Source organism: Antechinus flavipes, chromosome 2 (assembly GCF_016432865.1).
Source record: "Antechinus flavipes isolate AdamAnt ecotype Samford, QLD, Australia chromosome 2, AdamAnt_v2, whole genome shotgun sequence".
NCBI classification, from domain to species: Eukaryota; Metazoa; Chordata; class Mammalia; order Dasyuromorphia; family Dasyuridae; genus Antechinus; species Antechinus flavipes.
Genome location: NC_067399.1, coordinates 445,474,029 through 445,499,715, shown reverse-complemented (window position 1 = coordinate 445,499,715; position 25,687 = coordinate 445,474,029).

The window sequence follows — 25,687 nt, the reverse complement described above, 5'->3', positions numbered from 1 at the left end:
TGTGTGTGTGTGTATACACACACACACATACATATAGTATCTGGCACATAGTAAGTACTTCATAAACTATAAATAGATAAAATTAATTAGATTAAATAAATCTAGACTATTAGATTACAAATAGATTAAATAAATAAACTGTCTATTAAAATAAACTACCTATTTACCTATTTATCTAAATATATAAACTATCTATACTACCTACCTACCTATTTAAATAAAATATTTATCTGTACTGCCTATCTCATCTGTTTATTTAAATAAACTACCCACTTACCTATCTCCTATCATTTATCAATAGAAATAAATAAATAATGAATAATCTATCTATACTACCTACCTACCTATATATCCATCTATGTATTTAAATAAACTATCTATCTTTTATTTATCTATCTACCTATTCTCTGTCTCTGTCTCTGTCTCTGTCTTTGTCTCTGTCTCTGTCTCTTTCTCCATCTATCTAGTCATTCAAACCTCGTAGAATCCCAGAGCTGGAAAGAATTTCAGAGGTCATCTGCTCAAGGGAGGTCAAGTTTAAATTAGAAACAAGGACCATTAAACTACATATAAGGATTTCTACCAGCTGCACATGACTTAGAAAACAGCATAGTAATATAACCTATATTTTATAGTATTTTTATTTTTCTTATTAAATATTTCCAATAACATTAATTTGGTCCAGTTGTACTTCAGCCAGTAGGCAATATTGACATCTATGATCTTGCTTACCCCCTACCTGGACAAGAATCCACAGTCTTGCATCCCAGACAGGTGACTGTCCAGCCTTTGTCTAAAAGCTTCTTTGGACCACATTGAGTTTCTATATCTACAATATTGGGATATTTATATGTATACAGCCTTCTTCACAAAAGATTGTTGTGAAAGAAGAACTTTGTATGGTCTAACGTGTTAGAAAGATATGAACTGACATTACTTTCATAACCTGAGTTTTAGACCTCACTAATCCAAGTTCACTACCCAGGGCAAGCTTCTTTTATATGTGGGGCAAAGAAAAACATAAACTCAGATTGATTAGAAAAGTGTCTTCAGAAGCACAAAAAAAAGAAAAAGAAATCTACTTAGTCCCGGACCAGAGAACTCTGAAATGTCCAAAAATGTGTAAGCTACGGCTTTCCCTAGAAAATACATGCTGTACTCTGGAGGATCTCTGTAGAGCTTTAATTTGAAAAGGGAAATATAGAAATGCATCCTTGAATTGGATGGGGAACAGAACAGAATTGACAGATACCTCAACTCAGAAAACCAAAAAGCTCAGGAGCAAAGACAATTTTTCTTATGACACAACTTGGAATTTTTCTTTTCCCTATTTCTAAAATTCCCTGGGACTCAAGAACAGGGCTTATTTCAGCTTTTGTCCTGGAAATTGCCATAGTTCTTGATACATAGTAAATGTCTAATAAATACTTTTTTTATTCCTTTATTCATTTACCCATATTACTTGCTAATCACTAGTCCACTAATTCTTCTCCTCCTTACTAAGGAAATATAACTACATCAGTTATTTCCATTACCTTTGAAATCACAGAAATTCAACCCATCAAAAGGTACTCAAAGTTCACAAGAGAAATCCCCATTGCTCACATATGTACCTTCATTTTGAAGAGGCAGCAACTGACCTCCAGGGAACAGAAGACCGGGATTACAGAGTTAATAATGAGAGTCATAACAAGAACTCGGGGCTTCTGAATCCTAGATTAGGAATCTTCTTACTGGTGTAGTGCTTCCTGAGTGTTTTCCCTTTGTCACACCCAGAGAACAATGCACACATGTTCCCAACATGAGGAGAAAGGATAGATAAAGTAAATACCTTGTGTCTACTGTGCTACTCAGAAAAGTGGATCTAGGTAAGGTCAGTGGTGGAGTATATTGACTATCCAAAAAGCAAAGAGCATTACAGAGAGCTGAGGGAGTTAACACCAAAAGGAGGGTTAGAGACTTGAAAATGATCACTGTCTATCATGTATAATCACTAGCCACTCAACCCAATTATTCTTCTTTCATCCAACATTGTTCCTAGATAAGCAGCTCCCCCACCAAGAGGATCAATGCCCATTTAGAAATGACTTCATGTGCCATTATATTGAAGAAGTTAGGCAACATTAGACTGGACAACCAACCCACTCTTGGGAATACATGAGTAAAGCCCTGGGCAAAAATAAGTTGGTAGGCACTATAAGGCCTGACCAACACAGGCATAATAGTTCAGTTTTCAAAAGACAAGTTTCCAGACATAAATTTATATTCTATTCCTCACATGCCTGTTATTGCAATAATTCAGAAGCACTTTCATAGCCCTGTGCATTGGTAAATAAGGAATTACACAGAAGGCAGTCACCAAGAACAGTAGTCACATAGGGAGTTCCTTCCTAAAGGCTTCAGATGCATTGCTCCTGATCTTTTAAAAAATAATTATTATTATAATTATTCAAGGTCATTTCCTTTCTTTGGGCCTCATTTGTCTATCTATAAATTGAGAAGGTTGGATTTGATGATCTCCAAGGACTTTTCTGCCTCTAACATTCTATGATTTTAACATACTTTTATTCCTATCATCTATAATTCAAGGACTCATTCACAAATAATATGTCCATATATGTCTCCAAGTAGATTATGAGTTCCTCAAGGGTGGGGCTTTTTATCTTTCACTTCTCTAGGGCTAGGTATAAAGTTGCTACTCAGCAAAGACTTGCTGAAATGAAATGTCCTCTCATTTAATATCTACCTCCCAGATAAAGTTCAAATTCCTCTGACTTCAAGGTTTTCTACAACTTGACCATTAATCTACCTATCCAGTTTTGTCTTATATCTCTCCATTTTGTGCACTCGATACTCCAGCCAAACTGGATAACTCTCTACTCTCTGAATATGTCTACACTTGTATGTATTTGTCCATGCTGTTTTTAGGCCTCTTTTCCTATCTTCTAACAAATTCTTATTCATCCTGTAAGTCTCAACTTAAATCTTACTGAGTCTCCAAATCCTTCCCTGATCTAAGTCATTGCAGTCACCCATAAATGGCCAAACTCGTCCCGTCCAGGCATTTTCAAGCGGTCAAAGAGGTAAGAAAACGATAAAGGAGCATGGGTTACTCTGAAGTGATTTAATTGTATTAAAATGATCTCTTGCTGTAAATTTCTTCTCATTCTGAACATTACTTGTGCTTTTCTGAAGTGTATTCTTAAAATTATTATGTTATAGTTATCTGTATTTTCTTCACCTCCTTCTAGAATATAAGCTACATGAAAGTAGGAATCATATCTTAATCTAAACCCTAGATGGAATCCAGTGTTCTGTACACAAAAGATAATTAATATCAGTTGAATCTATTATATTATATTAAATCTTTTTTTCCAGAAGTATCTTCTCACAGCCCTCATTCACATTTTCTACTCTTTTTTTAACTTCCCACCATCTTTTTCTTCTACCTGTGTGTGCGATGGACCCTTCATTACCAGAAACTTCCAATGCATCATGTAATAACATAAAACTATTTCTCTTTTCAAAAAGCTGAAATGCTCCAAAGATGTAAAGGGTGGATTCCGCTTGTGTGGCTATAATCTTAGAAAACATCTGCTACATTTGTGTGGCAAATGAAGTCTCTTTAGAATACAGCCTTTGATTTTGGTAAAAGACAAATCAGGCCACGTGTTTTTGTTCTGAATGCTTCTCATCACAGGAGGAAATTTTCTGCAGCTTAGAGTCTGAATGTATGAAAAAAAATGGATTTTTTTTAAACAAAGAGTTTTTGCTTAAGAATCAACAAGACTCCTAAAAGTGATGAAACTGGTTCTCTGTTCCTGTCTCTCTCTCTCTCTCTTTCTCATCTTTCTTCAGAGATTTTAAAGGGGCTTTCCCTAAAGTCAAGGGGTCACATCAATTTCCATTTTGAGATCTGAAGACTGGCAACTCTCAGAGCCTCCAACTCCAGAGGTAGGACCTGCTATAGTTCCAGTACCTTCAGAACAAGTGTCTTAAAAATTATGGGATTCCTTCTTTTAAAACATTTCCAAACAAAATGGATTTTAGATCTGTCCCCAGGGGCCAAAGCCTTTCTCTTTATTCCATTTGGTTCATTATAGCCAGTTTGTCAGATCAGCAAATGCCATATTTTTTAATAAGTTAGGTCACATGAAGGTCATTCTGCAGAAATGGATTTTATGGAATAGATAACAAGTCAGCAAATGTTTTTAAGCACCTACTACATGCCAAACACTATGCTAATGAAAATTAATTCTTTTAAATCTGTATTTATTTTCTTTGATCCATTATATATACATCAGATCTTCCCATCTCTACATTGCAAGCCAGGGCATAACAGCACTCATCATCTAATAGAAAGGACACTACTGTGGAGTCAGAGAATCTGGGTTCTAATCTCACCTTTAATATTACAACCTGTGTTACCTTAGCAAATTACTTAAATCTCCCTAGGTCTTAGTTTCCTCACCTGTGAAGTGAGAGAGTTGGACTAGATAGTCTTTTAAATCACTTCTAGCTAACTATGAACCTAAGATCCCAATGTAAAGCTCTATTAATGTCCCATAAATGTAATCTACACCAAGAGTTATTAATCTGGGATTCATGGCCACTCAAGGAGTCAGTAGATAGATTTCAGCAGATCTGAGATTTTTTTAAAAATTGATAACTGAATTTCAGTGTAATTAGTGTTTTTTGTATTTTATTTTATATATTGAAAAACATTAGGGCAGGTAGGAGGCATAGTGGATAGAATGACAGGTCTGACATCAGGAAGACTCAACTTTCTGTGTTCAAATCTGGCTTCAGACACCTCCTAGCTGTGTGATCCTAGGCAAGTCACTATTTGTTTTAGTTTCCTCGTCTGCAAAATGAGCTGAAGAAGGAAATGGCCAACCACTCCCATGTCTTTGCCAAAAAAAAAAAAATGGGGTCATCACATGTGCAAAAATGTTTGTGGCAGCCTTTTTTGTAGTGGCAAGAAACTGGAAACTGAGTGGATGCCCGTCAGTTGGACAATGGCTGAATAAATTGTGGTAGATGAATGTTATAGAATATCATTGTTCTGTAAGAAATCATCAGCAGGATGATTTCAAAAAGACCTAGAGAGACCTATATGAAGTGATGCTGAGTAAAATGAGCAGAACCAGGAGATCATTGTACACGGCAACAACAAAATTATATAATGATCAATTCTGATGGACGTAGAGCTTTTCAACAATGAGATGATTCAGACAAATTCCGATGATCTTGTGATGAAAAGAGCCATCTACATCCAGAGAGAGGACTGTGGGGACTGAGTGTGGACCACAACATAGTATTTTCACTTCGTGGTTGTTTGTTTACATTTTGTTTTCTTTTTCATTTTTTTCCTTTTTGATCTGATTTTTCTTGCATAGCATGATATTTGTGGAAATATGTATAGAAGAATTTCACATATTTAACACATTTTGGATTACTTGCCATGTCAGGGAGGAGATAGGGGAAAGGGAGAGAGAGAGAGGAAAAAACACAGGGTTTTGCATGGGTAAATGTTGAAATTTATCTATGCATATGTTTTGCAATTAAAAGCTTTAATAATAAAAAAGAAAAAATGAAAAGAAAATGGGGTCACGAAGAGACAGACATGACTGAAACAAGTGAAAAACAAGTTTAAAAAAACATTCTGAGAAAGCACCCTTAGGCATCACCTATCTATTGTCAAAGGGGACCATGTCACTAAAAGAAACTTAAAGTCCCTTAATTAGACCTTCATAATTATATTTTACATTTACCTAGTGTTTTAAGGTTTACATGGTGCGTCACATACTCAGTTGCAAGCATTTATTGAACACCTGCTGAAGACCAGATATCATGCTATATTCTGAGCAAACAAAAACAAAAATTTAATAGCCCCTGATTTCAGGGAGTTTTGAAGCTAATTGCGAGATAATTTGTATATAAAGAAAATCCTAGAAACTAAGTGCTATTAGTTTAGTATTAGTATTAGCATCCCCATGATAGATGAGAAAATTAAGGGAGGTTAATGAATTTGATCACCAGAGTCATACAACCAATTAGTGTCTGAGGCAGGATTCAAACCCAGAACTTCTTGATTACAAACCCAGCACTCCGTCTTCTGTGGAACCCAAGATTTCTATTTCCAATCCAATTATTCTAATTTTTTCCCATACATTATTTTGCTTTTTATTCCCTCACCTTCTAAGTCTTCCAAATTCATTCACAAGCCAGGCCCTCAAGTTATTTGGGTCTGTTCTGCTGCCCTCCCAGATGTGGCCACTGCAGAATCCTGACTCAAGTTCAAATTAAGATTGTATGATCTCATTCTCATGTTTTACAAACCCTGAGGACAAAGCACAAGATCCACAAGAAAGCCCTGGCAGCTCTGGCAGCTTAACAATGGCAAATGTGGAGTTGTCCGCACAGATGGAATCTCAGCCAAGATAAGACAAAGACATTGAGAGGTCCAATTCTCCTGCTTCCTATTTGAGTAACTTTAGAAGATCCCTTTAAATTCTCCACAGCTAGATGGTAAAGTGGATAGAACACTGAGCCTAGAATCATGAAGACTTGAGTTCAAATATAACATCAAATACTTCCTAGTTGTGTGCCTTTAGCTAGTAAGTGACTGAGGTCACATTTGAACTCAGGCTTTCCTGACTGCAGGCTCAGTTCTTTATGCACTCACCCCTGGTGAGCTTTGGCTGGCTCTTTCTCCACAGAAGTTGCTGCCCAATAATGGCTGTGAGGGCTAGGCTAGAATATGCAACATCAACTTCCTGAATGGAGGTGAAGAGGCAAAAAAACAATCTTTGAAGCCAATGAGAATTTATGGGTTACAGGGGGAAAATAGTTGCTATTTGTTGGAGCCTTTAAGGGAAGATTCCATCCTATAAATTTGTGGGAAATCTGGCATTTTTAGGCAAGTGAACATTTCCAAATCTAGACTCCAAGACTGGCAAGAGGAATCATAATTGGTAAGTTTGATGACCCATTTCAGTTCAGTTGCTCTCCTTAGCAGTAAAAACTCACAGCCCAGGGATGTTTCTCCTGAATGGAGCCAGATCTAAACATCATTCTCTGATTAAAAAAAAAAAAGTAGTCACAGAAAATGGCATACCAATATGGCACAACAAAGGGAGTTCTGGATTGGGACGAGACACAAAGCCAAGGATTTTTAGCTGCTTTTGTGCCATGGACTTTGTGGCAGCCTAGTGAAGTCTATGGACCTCTTCCCAGAAGAATGTTTTTAAATGTTTAAGACATGGGATTATAAAGGAAATCAATTATATTGAAATATATTATATATGTATACATGTGAATACGCATATATACATACATATTCACATGTATATATATATATATATTCATGTCTATTGTTTACACATGTATATTATCTTGTATTTTATATGTGATATGTAACAAGCCATTAACATTTAATATAAACATCAGTTGTAATAGAAAAATATAGAAAAATGTATTTTATGTATGTTTATATTCCTATGTACATATATGTGTGCACTTGTGTGTGCATATACCATGTTTTAATTACAAATATTCCCTTTCAATTAAGCAAGCCACCTCTTCTCTTTGAGCCCCAGTCGTCCCTTTGTAAAATGTCAAACTAAACTACTTGATCTTGGACGTTCATTCCAGTTCCACCATTCCATCTTCCCACGAATCTAACTTTTAAAATTCTGATCTAATTTTGTATTGTTGTTGCATTTCATTATGTCAGTGATGCACAAATACAATTGTCCTGAAAATCAGGCAGTTTGCTCTCCAAAAGAACACATGCCTTCTAGTGCAGGATTAAGTCAAGGAAAAGTCAACTAGTTACTGTCTAATTATCTAACTCATCCTCCATAGTGGTGAATTATCTTCAAAAGTGGAGGTTAGTGGAGGGCCCATAGGAAATTAGTTTCATATGAGGAGAAAGTAGATAGCTGAAACAAACTTTTAAAAATGTAAGACCCCCAAAAGAAAATTTTTTTTCTGTTCCTATAAAAATCTCCTGTAATTTATGCTGAATTGCACTAGGCAGCTAGATGACTCAATAGATAGAGGACTGGCCTTGGAATTGGGAACATTCAAGTTCAAATCCTACTTCACCTACTTTCTAGTCTCTATAACCCTGGATGTACCCTTTAAACTTTTCTCGGTTTCAGTCTTCTCATCTGTTAAATGGGAATAATAACAATATCTACCTCATAGGGTTGTCAAATGAAATAATATATATAAAGTATGTAGCAAATCTTAAAGCGCTATACAAAGAAATAACTATAACCAGGCCACTTCTTGCAGGAAGTCTCCTCAGGTAAGGCCTTCCCTTCCAGGCCTCTCCCTATACATTTTTCCCACCCTTACACCGTATTTATGGAATCACAGAGCTGGAAAGAGCCTCAAAAGCTTTCTAGTCTAATTCCCACATTTAAAAATAATGCATAAAAAATGAAAAAAATTATAATGTAACCGAGGCCAAGGGATCACATAAATAATAATGCATGAATATAGGGTTTATACATGCAGGTCCTCTGACTCTGAGTTTGTTTTCTTTGTGCTGTGCTATGCTGCCTACAAATCTTGTGGTGCTGCCTGTTATACTTAGGTGTCTGTCCTTTCTCTCAAACACAATGAACTCCCTACATTTAAGAAGTATGGAAGGTTGAAGACTTAGCTTGGTCGCTTCATCAGGATCAGTACAGGACTCCACATAGCAGTTTTGCTGTCATAAATCAGGGCTTCTTAAACTTTTTCCACTCGTGGTCCCTTTTCACCTGAAAATTTTTTATATGCCCCCTGGTATACAGGCATATAAATTAGCCATACAAATCAAATATTTACTGACAATAAATCATAATTATGGACCCCCTCCCTTGAGATTCATTATGGTATCATGACCCACAGTTTAAGAAGCTGGGTCATAAACAATGGGGAGATGCAATGGCTTTTCCTTCATGGAGAGGGCCAGGCCTTTGGGTTCTGGGATCAGTCCCACTCACGGCTGGAGGTCAAAGCATTTGGAAACCTCATTACCGAAGCATTCTCGATGTTTAAACCAGGAATTTGTCAAGCTATCAAGATAAATTGATCCTGATTTCCCCATTGCCCCTGTTGAATTGGGCAAATTCCATTTATTGTCTTCAAGGACCGCTTGCCAGTAATTTCTTGCTCTGTGTTTTCCTCTTGAGAACTTTGACATAATCAGTTCCATCCTGCAGCTTAATAATCACATTGGCCTGCCCCTGCCTCTCTCCTCCTTTTCCAAGAAGATATTCTTTTTTTTGCATCTCAAGGACCTGGGGCAGATATATCTATTTTTTTGTGAACTTCTTTTTCTGTTAATAATAACAGTAATAATAGCTAACATTTATGTAATACTACTTGCCAGTCACTGGTTCAAGTGCTTTACTAATAAATATTATTTCATTTTATCCTCACAATAAATAAACCCAGAAGGTGATTGCTACATTATTATATTACACATTATGTACATTATAGAATACATTATATAGATTACATTATAGAAGAGAAAACTGAGGCAGACAAAAGTCAACTGATTTGTCCAGTCACACACAGCCAGACTTGAACCTAGAACATCCTGACTGGTGCTCTATCCGCTGTGTCACCTATCATTGTTTAAGCTTGGGTCTTACATATGCAGGAGAAATGGAGAACTTGGTGGAAACTGTCTGGATAATTAGCTTCTATTTCTCCCTCCCTTGAGAACTCTAGACCCTAATTAGGTTAGTATTATAATACTAAAGTTTGTTAACCTGAAAGGGATAGAGAATTCTCAAACTGTCAACCTATCAGTCAAATATGTAGAGCAGACTTGGAAACTGAGTAGATATCTGTTTTAAAAAACAAAATTCTCAGTGGGACACTATTGAGCTTCCTAGAAGGGCTCTTTTCCATAGGTTGTGCCTGATTCAGGCTCAGTGTTCCCAAAATGTCCCAAACTGACTTTAATATTTCTAAAGATCCTCAATATCATCAGTATACATAGTCACTTCTCCCCAGCTCTATCAGGGTTAATTTTTCCCATACACCTCAGCATGACAAGGGAGAAAAACCTAGCGGAGATCTGTGGACTGAAAAGAGCCACGTCTTAGGGTGTGGAAGGGGCAAGGCTGGAAAAAAGACTATCTGTCAGATGCCAAAACAGCCATTTATCCCAGAGAAGACATCAATCAAACCAGGTATTTGGCAGCATGGGAACCCCAAAGAGATTCCTGGAATTTTCACTTTTCAATTGGCATTTATGCCAATGGTCTCTGCTTGGTTCATGTAACCACAAACTGCTATGTAGGGCAAGTCCACTTGGCAGTGGGAGCTGGCATAACAAGTTGCACACCTACCAACCAATGAAAGGCCCCATTACAAGATGCCCTGAACAGTGGCATCCCCCACAGGTCCCTTTAGTTCTTCTTAGGTCCTAGTCCAGAGAGCCAACTTTTCCCAAAAGCATGGAAGAAAGAGAGAAAGAGACAGAGACAGAAAGAGACAGAGAGACAGAAAGATGGAGGAAAAGACAAAGAGACAGGCAGACTTTTCCTAACCCAGGTTTTATAACTTGGCTTCTTTCAAAGACATCTGATTCTGTCATTCTCCACTCTGTAGGTTCCTGGATGTTGACAAAGCCAGTTTCTGTGGTTGCATTGCTCTGCATCGTGGAACCATCTCCAATGTCTCATTAAGTGAAAAACATGTGAATACAACCACATACAATACCAACTACACCCGCTGCACGGTGTCTCTGCCTGAAAGCAGATGTTATGGAATCTACCCAAGTCAAATAAACAAAAGAAGATTACCTCCATAATGACCTAAAAATGAGCTATTTGTTCTCTAAGTGGTATCCCTAAATAACTTCTTCCCCCCTGAAATAAAGCTAAAACCAAAGGAATACCTATACTTCCTTGAATTAGAACATCAGAATTGTAAATATTGATTTGTTCACACTTATTATAATAACAAGACTGGGTTTTAACTACTGGGTAATAGGACCTCCCCCCTTTTTACACTATAAGGTCTATTAATATGAAATCATTTTAGCAAATTTTCAAGATGTCACAATCTGGCATTTTCCAAACATGGAATTTTCAGAGGTTGCATATATGTGTGATTACAAGGAGTAGGGCCCCTTTTCACTAATCCCCCAACTAGGCAGCACTGTAATTACCACCGTTTTTGTTTTTATCTTTGTTCTCCCAGCATCTTACTAATAGCCTCCACTAAGGCTAGGACTGGCCACCAGCCGGTAAAGGTCTCATGGTTTCTTTCAGTTACATAAAACTCTTAAGTATACATGGGATATGATAGTGGAGTCCAGATAGCATGCAGCATGACCCACTTTTTCATGAAAGTGACTGGTGATCTGGTTAGATGAATGGGACCATACTATTTAATTAAGTTGGAAAGACAGAATATAATTTCCCATTTACAGCAGGAACTGTTTTGTTTTTAAATTGACATGTCTAATTGCTAGAATAAGGCTTTGCAAACAGAAGACACTTAATAAAATTTTATCGAATTGATAGCCTCAGAGAGCATGTGGAGCTAGTTCATAACCTTTTCTTGTCCCTTGGGCAGTGGGACCCCTTCTCATAATGAAGTTTTAAAAAATTAAATGACAAACTTTAAGTTAAAGATGAATAAAAAGCAAGATGCCATTTTTCCCACCTAAAAGTACATCTAAATCCTTATCTACTTCTCTTAGTATATAATTATATAACCCACATAGAACCTATATGACTATATTGAAGAAGGAATAAATGAACAAGTTAATAAATAAATGAATAAATGAAAAAGTATTTATTAGATTCTTACTGTTTGCTAAGTGCTGAAGAGACAGAAAGCAAGATAATCTCTACTCTTAAGGAGATCACATTCTAATAAAAGAAAATATATATGTATGTCTGTGTTTGTATATCTCCTCCATTTATTAGAATGTGATATCTTATATATGTGCATATTACATACATAATATATATTTTATTTAGGTTTGTGTATATATGCATAATAGAAATATATCTAACAGTATTAAAAGATACACATACATATGCATGTAACAAGATAATGGGATAGGTAGAACAATGATCCTGAGTTAGGGAAGACTCTTTCTTCTTCTTCTAATGTGAATTCAAATTATTGACTGTATGACGCTGAACAAGTTACTTAGCCCTGTTTATCTCAGTTTCCTTATCTAGAAAATTATTAGGAGATGGAAATGGCAAAACACTCTAAATATCTATGCCAAGAAAACCCCAAATGAAGTCATCAAGTATCAAACATGATTGAAGCAACTGCACAATGACATATACATATTGATAGAGATATAGGCAAAAATACTTTTTGTCTAGACCAGTGGTATTAAACTCAAGTAGGAACACTTGCCACTGATCCATATATAAGGATATCTGTGGGCTATTTGTCATCCTAGTTTTAAATTTTAACATATACATTTTATTATATTTTTATTTATTCTATTAAAAAATTCCCAGTTATATTTTAGTCTGTTCGGCCACACTCAGTAATGTCGTGACACCTGGGATAAGACACTTTAGGAGGAGGAAGAAGAGGAGGAGGAGGAGGAGGAGGAGGAGGAGGAGGAGGAGGAGGAGGAGGAAGAGAAAGAGGAAGAGGAGGAGGAGGAAGGAGGAAAAGGAGGAGGAGGAGGAGGAGGAAGAGAAGGAAGAGGAGGAGGAGGAAGAAGGAAGAGGAGGAGGAGGAGGAGGAGGAGGAGGAGGAGGAGGAGGAGGAAGAGGAGGAGGAGGAGGAGAGGAGGAGGAGGAAGAGAAGGAAGAGGAGGAGGAGGAAGAGGAGGAGGAGGAGGAGGAGGAGGAGGAGGAGGAGGAGGAGGAGGAGGATCCAAGGTCCCGATAGGGAAACAGGTGGCCCAGCGATGTAGCTCTTAACCTGTAGGTCTAGGCTGGGCAAGGGCATCTTTGGGATGGATTCTTCCGTGGTAAACATTCTCTTATCTTCCCATCCTGGGAATCTAAAAGCAGCAGTGGGTCCTTCTTATGTTTTTGCTTCTACTTCCACTCCCTGGTTCCTAGTTTCTGTGTTTCCAAATGAAACCCTATTCAAATTTATCCCCTTGGCTTTGGCCCAGGGTTCTAATATATCATGACCACTTTGTCATCCAACATTAATGATCCCTCTTCACTTTTTGTCATCTATAGCTCTGATGCTCGTGCCATCTATGTTCTCATCTAAACCAGTAATAAAACGTGTTGAACAGAATAGACGCAAGTTCAGAGTTTCGTGGCACACCACCAGAAAACTTATTCCAGATTGACATTGAAAAATTAATCAACACCTTCTTATGTTTATTCAACAAATTTTAGCCATTGTAACCATCACATCCATAAGGACATCATAAGAGACTTTGTCTCTCTTTTTGAAATTGATACATAACAGACATGACATTCTCTTGATATACTACTCTAGAAGTTTTATTAACAATTTATCAGACTGTAAACTCCATGAAGGCAGAGACTTTGTATATTTACAATTCTTAGTCCAACATCTTAATATTCAGTGCTTAATAAAGGTTGATTAAATTGAATTGTTGAAAAAAAAAGAAACAATATTAGTTCAGTATGGCATTTTTCCTGAGTCCATGATAGTTGCCAATCTCTTTCTTTTCTAAATGTTCATAGACCATCTGTTTAATTATCTATTATAGAAAAAAATCTGTTAACAGAACTTTTCAGGGATCAATGTCAAACTTTCTTGTCTACAGTTGCTAGAATTTGCTTCGTGGAAAAGTCATGGTATTTGCTCCGCTCCCTTCTTGTAATACCACTGATTCATTCCACAATTTTTCAAAAATTACCAGCACTATGAAATAACATGGTATAATAGAAAAGAATCCTGGATTGAGAATCAAAGGACCTGAATCAAATTTGGGGTCTGCTATTTATACTGGATGGGGGACTGTGGGCATGTCACTTAAATTTTGGATTTTAATCCTCATGTGAAAAATGATCTCCAAGGTCCCACCCATCTCAACAGCATGCAGTTTTATAATTAATTCTACTCATCCTTTCAGCATTCATCTGGAAAGGCAGTGTAACATAGTGAATATATACTGGAACTGGAATCAGGAACACCCAAGTTTTCATCCCGTCTCAGACATTTACCAGTTGTTTAACCCTAGAAAAATGATTCAGCTTCTCTAAACTGATTTTTCATAAGTAAATGGAAATAATAATAGCAAATAACGTCAAATGAGATCACTTAAATAAAGCAATTTGCAACCCTTGAAAGCATTATATAAATGGCAGCTATTGTTACCTTATCCTGGAGATTTAAACACTTCTCTTGCTAGGTACTCTTTTACCATTCTATCTGCAATGTCCTCTTAGTGATATTTGGCTTAAACTTCACTTTCTGAAAATTAATTTCCTTACATAGAATATGGAAGCAAATAGGAATTGAATAGTTCTGCTTTTTTCTACCAATTGCTACCATTACACCATCACTCCTAAGAAGAAAGTCTGTTCTTTCCTTGTTCTTACTCTAAACCATAGATTAAAAATTAACTTTGTTATCTTTAGCATTATTTTTATCAAACTTCAGTTCATTCTGGGATGTAGACTAATGCTATTATTATGAATCCATTACAACCTAGTTTTATCTTATTCCTTTCATAATTTTTATGTTTTTCTTAATCTGAATTTATCAGAGAATTTCCTATGTAGCCTTATTATGTTCTTAAGCTAGTTTCCTTTTAAATTTTTTCATCAGAATTATTCAACATTGTATCATCAGAGTACTTCTTAGTCCTCTTGAGCCTTTATAAATAATGCATCCAAAGTCTTGCAAGACCTCCTCTCATCCTCTTGGTATTTTTTGGTCACTCCTGTAACAGGCTGTCCATCTGTTTCTTTCTCTTTACCTGACTAATCCACTTCCTTTTCTAATCACATATGTCCTCCTTGTTTACCTGCCTCTTCTTATATGCAAAGCATCATGGATAACACTTAACAGGATCTTTATACCTATTGTGAAATTTTCCATTATTTTTTGGGATATCATATTATTAATTCATGGATCACATGTTATGATATGCAATCACAAAATACTTGGAGTTTTTACATTAGTGAACCCTTTTGGAAATTTAAGAACCTGAATTCTTGAAAGCTCTGCCAGTGGAGCACAAGAACTGATAAGTTTCCTGTATTGGTAGAAGCTTTACAAAAATTCTCCAAGAAGTACCGGATACTTGTTTCAGAGACAATAATATAGTGGTAAGATTGCCAATCTACTTCCTAGTTCTCACCAAGCATGGAGAGGAATCTAACACAGCAAAAGAAGTGTTGACCAAGGAAAAGAGATGAAGTATATGCTGAGGATTTCACAGGTAGAAAAAACATGACATTCAGACTCACTTATATTGAGAAATATCCTGGCAAAAATAGGTCTCTCATGGAACCACATGGAAGTGAATAGTCCAAGAGTAGGATTTGGCTTTTGGAATTGTGACCAACTATGTCAAATTTGAACTCAGGACTACCAGATTTTCAGACTACACACATTGTGACACCTAGCTTCTTTTTGTCTTTTTGACAAGCGATAGTATCTGTCAAAGCTCTGCCATTTGCTACTTATGTGATGACCTTGGGTAAGCCACTTCCACTCTAAATCTGGTTCCCTCTTCCTATGAAATGAGCAGGTCTAAATAATCCTTAAGGTCCTTGAAGCCTTATAATATGAAGACCAGTTTGAAAGAACTGGAGAGGTTTAACTTGGAGAAGAGAAGACTCAGGGAAGATGTCAAATATTTCAAAGACTGCCATATGGAAGAGGAATTAGGCTTATTCTAAGTGTCTTGAGAGAGCAGAACTAAAAAAAAAAAAAAAGAATGGGTAGAATTTGCAAAGAGGCAAATTTAAATTCAATATTAGGAATAACTTCTTAATAATTAGGACTGTCCAAAAGTTGAATAGACTGCCTCGGGAGATGATAGTTGCCTCTCATTCCAGCTTTTCAAGCAGAGGCAAACTTTCTATTTCTTGGAAATGGTATAGTGAGGATCCCTTTGGGGTTAAGGTTGGAGCAGATAGCAGATGAAGTCTCTTCCAACTATAACATTATATGATTCTCTCATTTTGTCCTAAATCCTCTAATCCTACATTCAAAACATTCAGGCTTTCTGTAAATTATTAATGCTACCTGCTTGTCCTAGACAAATGAGGGTTAATTAATAAAGAATAGTGATGTGAGGCCAATTTTATTCAAGGTCAGCCACAGTGCTGGGGAGATCACCAATATGAGGCTTGGGCAAGGAGATGGACAGTTGACTCAGTGTTGCTGGGTTGGGGATTTTGTTTATCTTTCTTTAACCATCACACATCAGCACATTTCCTGAGGCAGCTGCCCCTGCTGAGTGCTACATCCCCCATTTTATTCTAACCTTTTAATGAAAAATAAACCTCTAGCCAGGTCCATTAGACCATTTCATTAACTGTTGTTTTCATTGGAGCTTCTGAGAGGTCACTGCCTACAGCTGCGGAGGATGTATTTGATACAACATGCCTGGCCCAGATGGGCACTGCCTAAATGGTCTGTGCCCATCCCTCCAACGAACCCCATCCTTCTCATCCTATCTAGGACATCTCTTTCAAGCACAGGATAAACTGATAAACTCTCTCTACTATATCCAGGTATGAATACTAAACTTCCAATAGAACCACAGACTCATACAAATGAAGAATTGTGAAGACCCTCAAGAGTCTAGTCAAACCCTTATGCAAATCATGAATTCTACCTAAAATGTCCCTAAGGAGTGGTCACCTAATCTCGGTTTGAAAACTCCAGATAGATCTAACCATGAGAAAGGAAGGAGTGTCTCTGTGTGTGTGTGTGTGTGTGTGTGTGTGTGTGTATGTGTGTGTGTGTTCTGCTTTTCTTATGCTGAGCTGAAATCCATCTCAAAATAACTTCTATCCATCACTCTTAGTTCTACCCAAATAGTGATTTGCTTTCAGAGCCCAAGCATGACAGGTATAATCCCTCTTCCATATAATGACCTTTCAAATATTTAAAAGATTATACATGGCCTTAGGCATAACTATTATCCAAATAGCCCCAGCAAAACTCAGAGACCCAGAGGCTAAAAGTATTCAACAAACCAGATTGTTATTTACAGACTAACACAACTTTGGAACTGTAGCCTCATCTTTAATTGTGGCTAATTTTTCCAAAATAACCCAAAAGGTTCCATAATTCAGGGAACTCTCTATTAAAGGTATGTCATTCACTAAAGCAAAATCCTCTCAATTTGCAAAACATATATATATATATATTTATTTAAATCAATGATTATTTATTAGAATTGAGTCTGCTTGAGGAAAAAGGAAATGGAAAGGAAACTAGATGCTGAGACTGAGAGACAGACTCTACCATAACAGCATATGGATGCAGATATCTCTCCCCTTCCTACTATCACCGCTCCCCCCAAAGTATATTTTACCTATCCTATGTTTAGTAAAGAGAACTTATCCTAATTATCTTCTAAGAGAATAAATAATTCCAACATTAACCATTTAGATCCCAATTGTGAATTTGGCACTATTTTAACTAATCTTAAATTTTTCTGTGGTCTTTTTTGGACTTTACCTTTTCACTTTCTAAGGTAGGTACAAGGTACATAGCTAATGGGGTAGATAGCAGTTTGTCCCTGGCTCTAGATAGGAGATAAGAACCCTAAGACATGATTGGCCAAGTGTTTGATCAAGCATGTTATATGAACAGCCCCCTCCCCAACTTCCCTCCAAACCCAGTTCTCCATCTGCCCTCTTTGAATAATATTACACCCAGATGTGATGTGGTTAAGTCAATCCTCAGCTTAAAAATCTCTAGTGGTTTCCTATTGTCTCCTGAGTAAAGTTCAGATTTCTTCACTTGGCATTCGAGTCTTCCTATCATTTGGCACCTTTCCAGTTTTATCTTATTTGCTTCCTTTCCACAAACTCTGTGCTATAAGCAATCATAACTACTCTCTGGCTCTTGGAAAATACTCTAGACTCTTCTGCCCTTTGCCTTCACTCATGCTATTCTAGTCTTTCTCTGACCTAATATCTATAGGCAGTGTGCACAAGTGGTCAATTCATGCCCAAAAAGAATTTATGGAAAGCCATAGTTTCCTTGTGTTCCAAGGAAGTTGTCAGAGTATAATGACAACTACTGCAAGAAATGACTTGCAAAGATGGTGTCAGAGACTGGGAGGAACATTATATATAAAGCCATTCAGCATCATGTCCTGACATCCTGTTGTGGCAGAAACACCAGTCCATAGACCAATGTGCTATGTGAATGCTATGTGACTTTGAGGAGATCACTTCCCATTTCTTGTCCCCAGTTTCCTCCTCTTTAAAAGGAAGGGGTCAGACTTAAGGTTCTCAAGAGTCCCTTTCTGTTCTGAAATATATTCTGAGATTCTTTTATATTTCTAACATTCTAGGATTCTAGAATTCATGGAAAGCCTGAACTTTACATTGTTCATTTTCCTCCACAAAATGCATATTCAGCTTTAATCACAAAAAAATTTATTTAAAAAATATAGCTCGATCTCCCAGAACCACTCAGATTAAAGAAACTGGTTAAATAACCTTTAGGTCATAGACTAGAGCCCTGCCATGTCAAAGACCTCAGTGAAAAATCCTTCTCTTTCTATCTCTTCTCTCTGTGTGTCTGTCTTTTACGTGTTTTTCTCTCTCTCCTCTCTCTGTCTTTGTCTGTCTCTGTATCTCTGTATCTGTCTCACTGCCTCTGTCTCTGTCTCTGTCTCTATCTCTCTCTCTTATCTCTCTTTCTCTCTCTCTCCCTCTAATCCTCTTCTAAAATAAGAACTAACAACTATACCTGTCTACGACTTAATCTAGATTGTGAATCTTTGATGCTGTAAGCACCTCCATTGAAAAAGAGTTTAGACAAAATTATTGATAGTCGCACTTTTTTGCAAAGAAAGAAGATAATGTTCATAGCTTGGGCAATCACAAATTGTGTATTATGAATGTAATAGAAAATTATGTCATTAAAAAAAGACTACAATAAATATATATAGAACAAAAGCCAACAAGGGTCAGCACAAGAATTTTGGTATGATATAGCAAAACTTGAATGGTCCTTTATTTCTTACCAACACTATTTCATTGGCAGGGGATTGAGACTTTGCAGCAGTAAAAACAAGAGATTACTCCTAGTCTAGTTCTTTCTTTCTATGATTCTCCAGGTAGTTTTTGGTTTACTCTAAAATCTTTGATAACTGTTGGGAAAAAAACTTATCCTCTCCATCTCAGCATCATAGAAATCTTGTCCACATTGTATCCTTGGATCCTGACTGCTTTTTCCACTTTTATATCTGTTCTTTCCTCATCTGAGGCAAACAAGTACCTCAAGGTAGATGTCCAGGACTGGAGGCAACCATTTGAATTCAAGAGGCCCAGAAGTTATGAATTCTATTAGAGTGGAGCCAGATGACTTTGGGTGATTCTCTAACATCTTCAGTGCTCTTGGAGAATATTGGCACAAGTCTGGCTGGTTCATGTATTGGTAGCTACTTTAATAGAAAAGAGGTGAGGTGAAATGGAAAATGTCTAATTAACAGTCCTTCCAGATGTTTTATGTTCTGGTGAAGTTTAAAAATCATCCAGTAGCATGGAACAATAACTGCTGTTTTAAATGATTCTGTTAATGAGCATCATGCTTCTTTAATGTTTAGCATTTTTGTGAGTAGAAGCAAATAGCTTGTCCCAAGTTTGATTCATATTGTACATTGAGTCTCTTCTTTACTCATCCTTTTTAGAAAAAACCCAAACATGGGAAAGGAATTTGTGATCAAAGAAAAAAATAGAGTACATTATAAAATGCAAAATAGATAATTTTGATTATATTAAGTTAAAAAGCTTTTGTACAAACAAAACCAATACAGACAAGATTAGAAGGGAAGCAGAAAACTGGGGGAAATATTTTTACATCCAAGGATTCTGACAAAGGCCTCCTTTCTAAAATATATATAGATACTTGACTCAAATTTATAAGATTATACGTCATTCTCCAATTGATAAATGATCAAATGATATGAACAGACAATTTTCAAATAAAGAAATTAAAACTATTTCTCATCATATAAAAAAGTGCTCTAAATCAGAGAAATGCAAATTAAGACAACTCTAAAATACCACTATACATCTCTCAGATTGGCTAAGATGACAGAAAAAGATAATGATGAATGCTGAAGAAGATGTGGGAAAACTGAGATACTAATACACTGTGGGTGGAGTTGTGAACTGATCCAACCATTCTGGAGAGCAATTTGGAACTATATCCCAAAGAGATTATAAAAAAGGGGAAAGGATCCACATGTGCAAAAATGTTTGTGGCAACCCTTTTTGTAGTGGAAAAAGAAAAAGGAAAAGGAAACTGAGTGGATACCCATCAGTTGGAGAATGGCTGAATATGTTATGGTATATGAATATAATGGAGTATCATTGTTCTATAAGAAATGATCAGCAAGATGATTTCAAAAAGGCCTTGAGCATGAACTGATGCTAAGTGAAATGAGTAGAACCAAGAAGACATTGTGCATAGGAACAACAAGATTATGTGATGATCAATTCTGAGGGGCATGGCTCTTTTCAACAATGAAATTATTTAGGCCAATTCCAATAAACTTGTGATGGAAAAAGCCATTTGCATCCATAAAGAGGACTGCGGGGACTAAGTGTGGATCACAATATAATATTTTTACCTTCTTGTTATTATTTTCTTGCTTTTTGTTTTCTCATTTTCTTTCCTTTTTAATCTGATTTTTCTTGTGCAGCATGATAATTGTGGAAAGATACACACACACACACACACACACACACACATATATATATATATATATATATATATATAAGAATTACACATATTTAACATATACTGGATTATTCACTGTCTGGGGGAGAGAGTGAGGGAAAGGGAGGGAGAAAAATTTGGAACACGAGGTTTTGTAAGGGTGAATACCGAAAACTTATTTATGCATTTTTTAAAAATAAAAAGCTAAAAAAATTTTAATTTACAAAAAAAAGAAAAAGGCACATGATTTTATGAATTAATGCTTCTGAAATAAGCAGATACAGGAAAACAATATACACAATCACTGCAACAATATAAATGAAAAGAACAATGACAAAACAAACAAAACTGAATTATTTCAAATTAATAATGACCAAAACTAACACCCAAAGAGGTATGAGTATCCCTCCACAGCTATTTCTTTGTATCAGTGGGGAGTGATGTGGAATGCTACATAGCATGTCAGGTTCTTTTGTTTTGTTTTGTTTTTGATATGTTGGCTGATTTTGCTGAACCTTTTATTTCTTTTTTTTTTTTCCTTTCTTACACGCGCACCCTTGTCTATGTATGCCCCCCTCGAACTGCCCTAATAAAAGATACAATTCTCAAAAGTTACAAGTATCATCTCATAGAGGAATGTAACTTTAAATAATAGGTTTGTTTTCTTTTTCCCATTTACCTTTCTATGTTTCTCTTTAGTATTATATTTATAGATTGAATTTTCTGTTTAATTCTTGTCTTTTTAATAGAAATGATTAAAAATCCTGTACAGAAATGCTTGAAAGTCTTCTACTTCATTGAAGACTCATCTCTTCTCCTGAAAGATGATGCTTAGTCTCACTAGGTAGCTGATTCTTGGTTGTAATTCAAGGTCCTTTGCCTTCTTTAATATGGTCTTCCAGACCCTCTGATCTTTTATTGTAGAAGCTGCCAAATCCTCGATAATTCTGACTGTGCCTCCTCAATACTTAAACAGTTTTTTCTGACAACTTTCAGTATTTTCCCTTGAGATTATAGTTCTGGAGTTTTGCAACAAAATTTCTTGGAGTTTTACTTGTGGGATCTCTTTTAGGAGGTGATTGATGGATTCTTGCCCTCTGATTCTAGTATCAGGGCAATTTCCCTTGAAGAATGTTGTCCAGACTCTTTTTCTGGTCATGGATTTCAGATAGTTCAATAATTTTTAAATTGTCTCTTCTTCATCTGTTTTCTAGGTCAGCTGTTTTTCCATGTATTTTACATTTTCTTCAGTTTTTTCACTCTGTTTGGTTTGTTTGACTGATTGCTGATGCCTTATAGAGTTATTTCTTCTACTAGCTTCCATTTGACCAGAACTGGTTTTTAATGTATGATTGTCTTCAGTTAACTTTTGTATCTCTTTTTCCATTTGATTAATTTTACTTTTAAAGGTGTTGTTTTCTTCAGTGAATTTTTTTTTAATTTGGTCAATTATATTTTTTTAAGGAATTGATTTCTTCAGTGGATTTTTTTTTACATTTAAACAACTGTATTTTGCATTTTTTTTCTTTTCCAAGTTGTTGACTCTCCCATGCATACCTTTTCTAATTTTTCTACTCTATTTGATTTTTTTTTTTTTTGCTGAGGTAGTTGGGGTTAAGTGATTTGCCCAGGGTCACTCAGCTAGGAAGGGTTAAATGTCTGAGACCACATTTGAACTCGGTCCTCCTGACTTCAGGGATACTGCTCTATCCACTCTCTCTTATTTGATTTTTAAAAATCCTTTATCAGTTCTTCCAAGAAGGCTTCTTGAGCTTTTGACCAATTCATATGCCCCTTTGAGATTTTGCATTTGGGCATGCATCCATTTCTGATATGGTGTTTTAGTCTACCCTTTCACCATAGTAGCTCTTTGTGGTTAAGGTTCTTTTCTGGTTTTTCTCATTTTCTTTTTCTTTCTTTCTTTCTTTCTTTCTTTCTTTCTTTCTTTCTTTCTTTCTTTCTTTCTTTCTTCTTTCTTTCTTTCTTTTTTCTTTCTTCTTTCTTCCTTCCTTCCTTCTTTCCTTTCTTTTTTCTTTCCTTCTTACTTTCTTTTTTCTTTCTCTCTTTCTTTATTTCTTTTTCTTCTTTCCTTCCTTCCTTCCTTCCTACCTTCCTACCTTCCTTCCTTCCTTCCTTTTTCTTTCTTTTCTTTTCTTTTCTTTCTTTCTTTGTTTCTTTTCTTTCTTTCTTTCTTCCTTTCTTTCTTTCTTTTCTTTTCTTTTTCCTATTTTGTGACTTTTAAAGTCAAGCTCTGCTCCTGGGGCACACAAGGCACTGTTCCAAGCTGCCCATTACTGTTACTGTTATAAATTAGGGCCAAGGATCTTGGTTGTTGATCGGCTGAGATTAAAACCTTTCTACTAGCTTTCCTAGGCTGCACATGCCTTTCATCCCAATGAGAATGACCATTCATGAAGCCCAGAGGTGGAAATTATTTCATTCCATCTCTTTCGAGGCTCTGTCATTCTAGACTCTGTTCAAAGGTTTGGTTTCATTTGGTATTTGAGGGAAATTGGGAGAGCTCCAGCAACTTCCTGCTTTCATGCCACCATCTTGGCTCCACACTCTTTTTTCCCTTTTCTTTAAGGTATAGGTCTCTGAGAAGAGGAGAGAGTAGAAATACACACTGAAAAACATAGCAATATTTTGTTAAAATAAAAAGGTTTAAATTAGCATTATCATTAGATATAAGAATTATATGAAAGATCATACAAGGCCCATGAAGCCTGTACTTCAGTTTAGGAAGAGGACCATGTGGACTTCCCAATGTAGGAACACCCTTTTTCATCATAGAGAACAGCCTGCTAGTGACTTGGCAAGTCTTAGAAAGTTATCTGAGATTCACACAGCTAAGTAATAGAGCTGAGTTTGGAAATAAGTTCCTGTGATCCTGGATCTAGTGCTCTTCCCATTGTACTACACAGTCAGAGGGTTTCTTCCCAAGCTAGGTTCTGTTCTCCATTCTTTCACATCAGGACACTTGTGTGGCCTGAAGTCCTCCACTCTTACCCCCACTTTTTAGAATAATTAGCACATTTCTCTAGGAAGCTTTTATAGATAGCTTGACTTAGAACCACAAAGATTTAAAATCAAATCCTACTCCTTACATTTATTATTTGTGTGACCCTGAGCATATCACTTAACTATTCATTCCCCCAGGAACTCTCTAAGAAAATTTAGTTGTAAAACAGTTATAGATCTGTGGTTCTCTATACATATAAAATCATATTATATCCAAAACACAAAACAAAACAAAAACAAAAAGAGGGATTTTAAGTAAAAGGAGGGGTCTTAAGGGGGGGTGGAGAAGAGGATCATATTCTTTCTTCTGGCTCTGTTCTTTTCACTATCAGGGAAATGACAGCGTAATTCTAACCCCATAACAATATAGTTGATCTCTTGCCCCCAAGTATAAGCAATATTGCCCTATCTCAGGGTCAGGATGGGTGGTGGTTCCTTGGCCAATATAGATCCTGCTCCTCCCCCTGCACCCCGACAGTAGATGCTGGTATAATAAAGATACTTTGACCTACCTTAACCAGCAAGTCCGATTTATTCCCATTAACTCCCAGAATATCTCTCTTCCCAGAATATTGCTTCCTAACCTAATCCTATTTTACAGATGGTGAACCCAAGGTATGATAGGGCAGCGGCAGCAAGACTCCTGGCAGGGTAGGACATGGTGAGTCAACAGGGCTGGAAACCCCAGCTTTGACCCGTGGGAGCGGCTTCCCTCTGGGGGCAAAGACCAATCAGTTTGCATTGAGCTTTTCAGGAAAGGAATAAACTTGAGGGAATAAACAAGTAAAGGAAGGCAGTTAAGCAAGTAGACCCAATCCCCCAGTCCTCTGCTCAAAGGTAGAAAGAGCACTAATCTATTGAGGGGCAAGGCAAGTCAGGAGCTGACATTCCACAACCCCTCCCATCAGTCCCTTTACACTCCAGAGTCACTCAATCTCATGCTTATATTCCCTCTGAGATCCTCAAATGCCATAAGCCCATAATAGTTAAAAATCAGCTTTCCTTCTGTCTCATGCTATGCAGAGTGTAAGTGCTTGACAATTATAACAATAACTCCCATTTCTATAGAATTTGTGGTTTACAAGGTATTTTCTTCACAAAAACCCTGAGAAGTAGACAAGTAGCATAAATTTTATGTTCATTTTACAGATGGTGAAACTGAGACTGAAAGGAGTTAAAAAAAAAAAAAAAACTTGCCCATAGCCAGTAAATGTAAAAGTTGGGATTTGAATCCAGTTTACCTAACTGAAAAACCTGTATGGTGGTACTGGTGTTGAACTTACATTATACTTGGTGCTTTAACCATTAGTCATTGATGATAATATTAACAAGAAAATCTAAATGATGGGCAGGACAGAAGATAATAGCCATGTTTTCATAATGGTCCAGCAGCAATACCTACCTCAAAAGCCTTTATTTTCACATTAAGTAGTATAGGCACCTATTTCTAGGCACCTAATCATGACTATAACAGCTAACATCACCCCCACTTTGCCTTCTGCAGTGATTGAATATGGAATCTCATCTACTTTCCCATCAGATACTCCCTCTAGCTACATGCTTTTTCTAAACTGGAATGAGTGTCTTAGACGATAAGGTTCTGAGACTGAAAATGTTCTGGTGCCTAGTTCATTCTTTTACCCACATGGAATCAGGCAAATACATGCCCTAGGTAGATCTATACAATCCTCTTAATGTGTTCAATATGGATAACAACACATTTCTTTCAAGAACTTTCACATATACAAAGCATTTTCCATATAGTAATTTGATGACATGAAGGATTTTATACTCATTTTACAGACAAGGA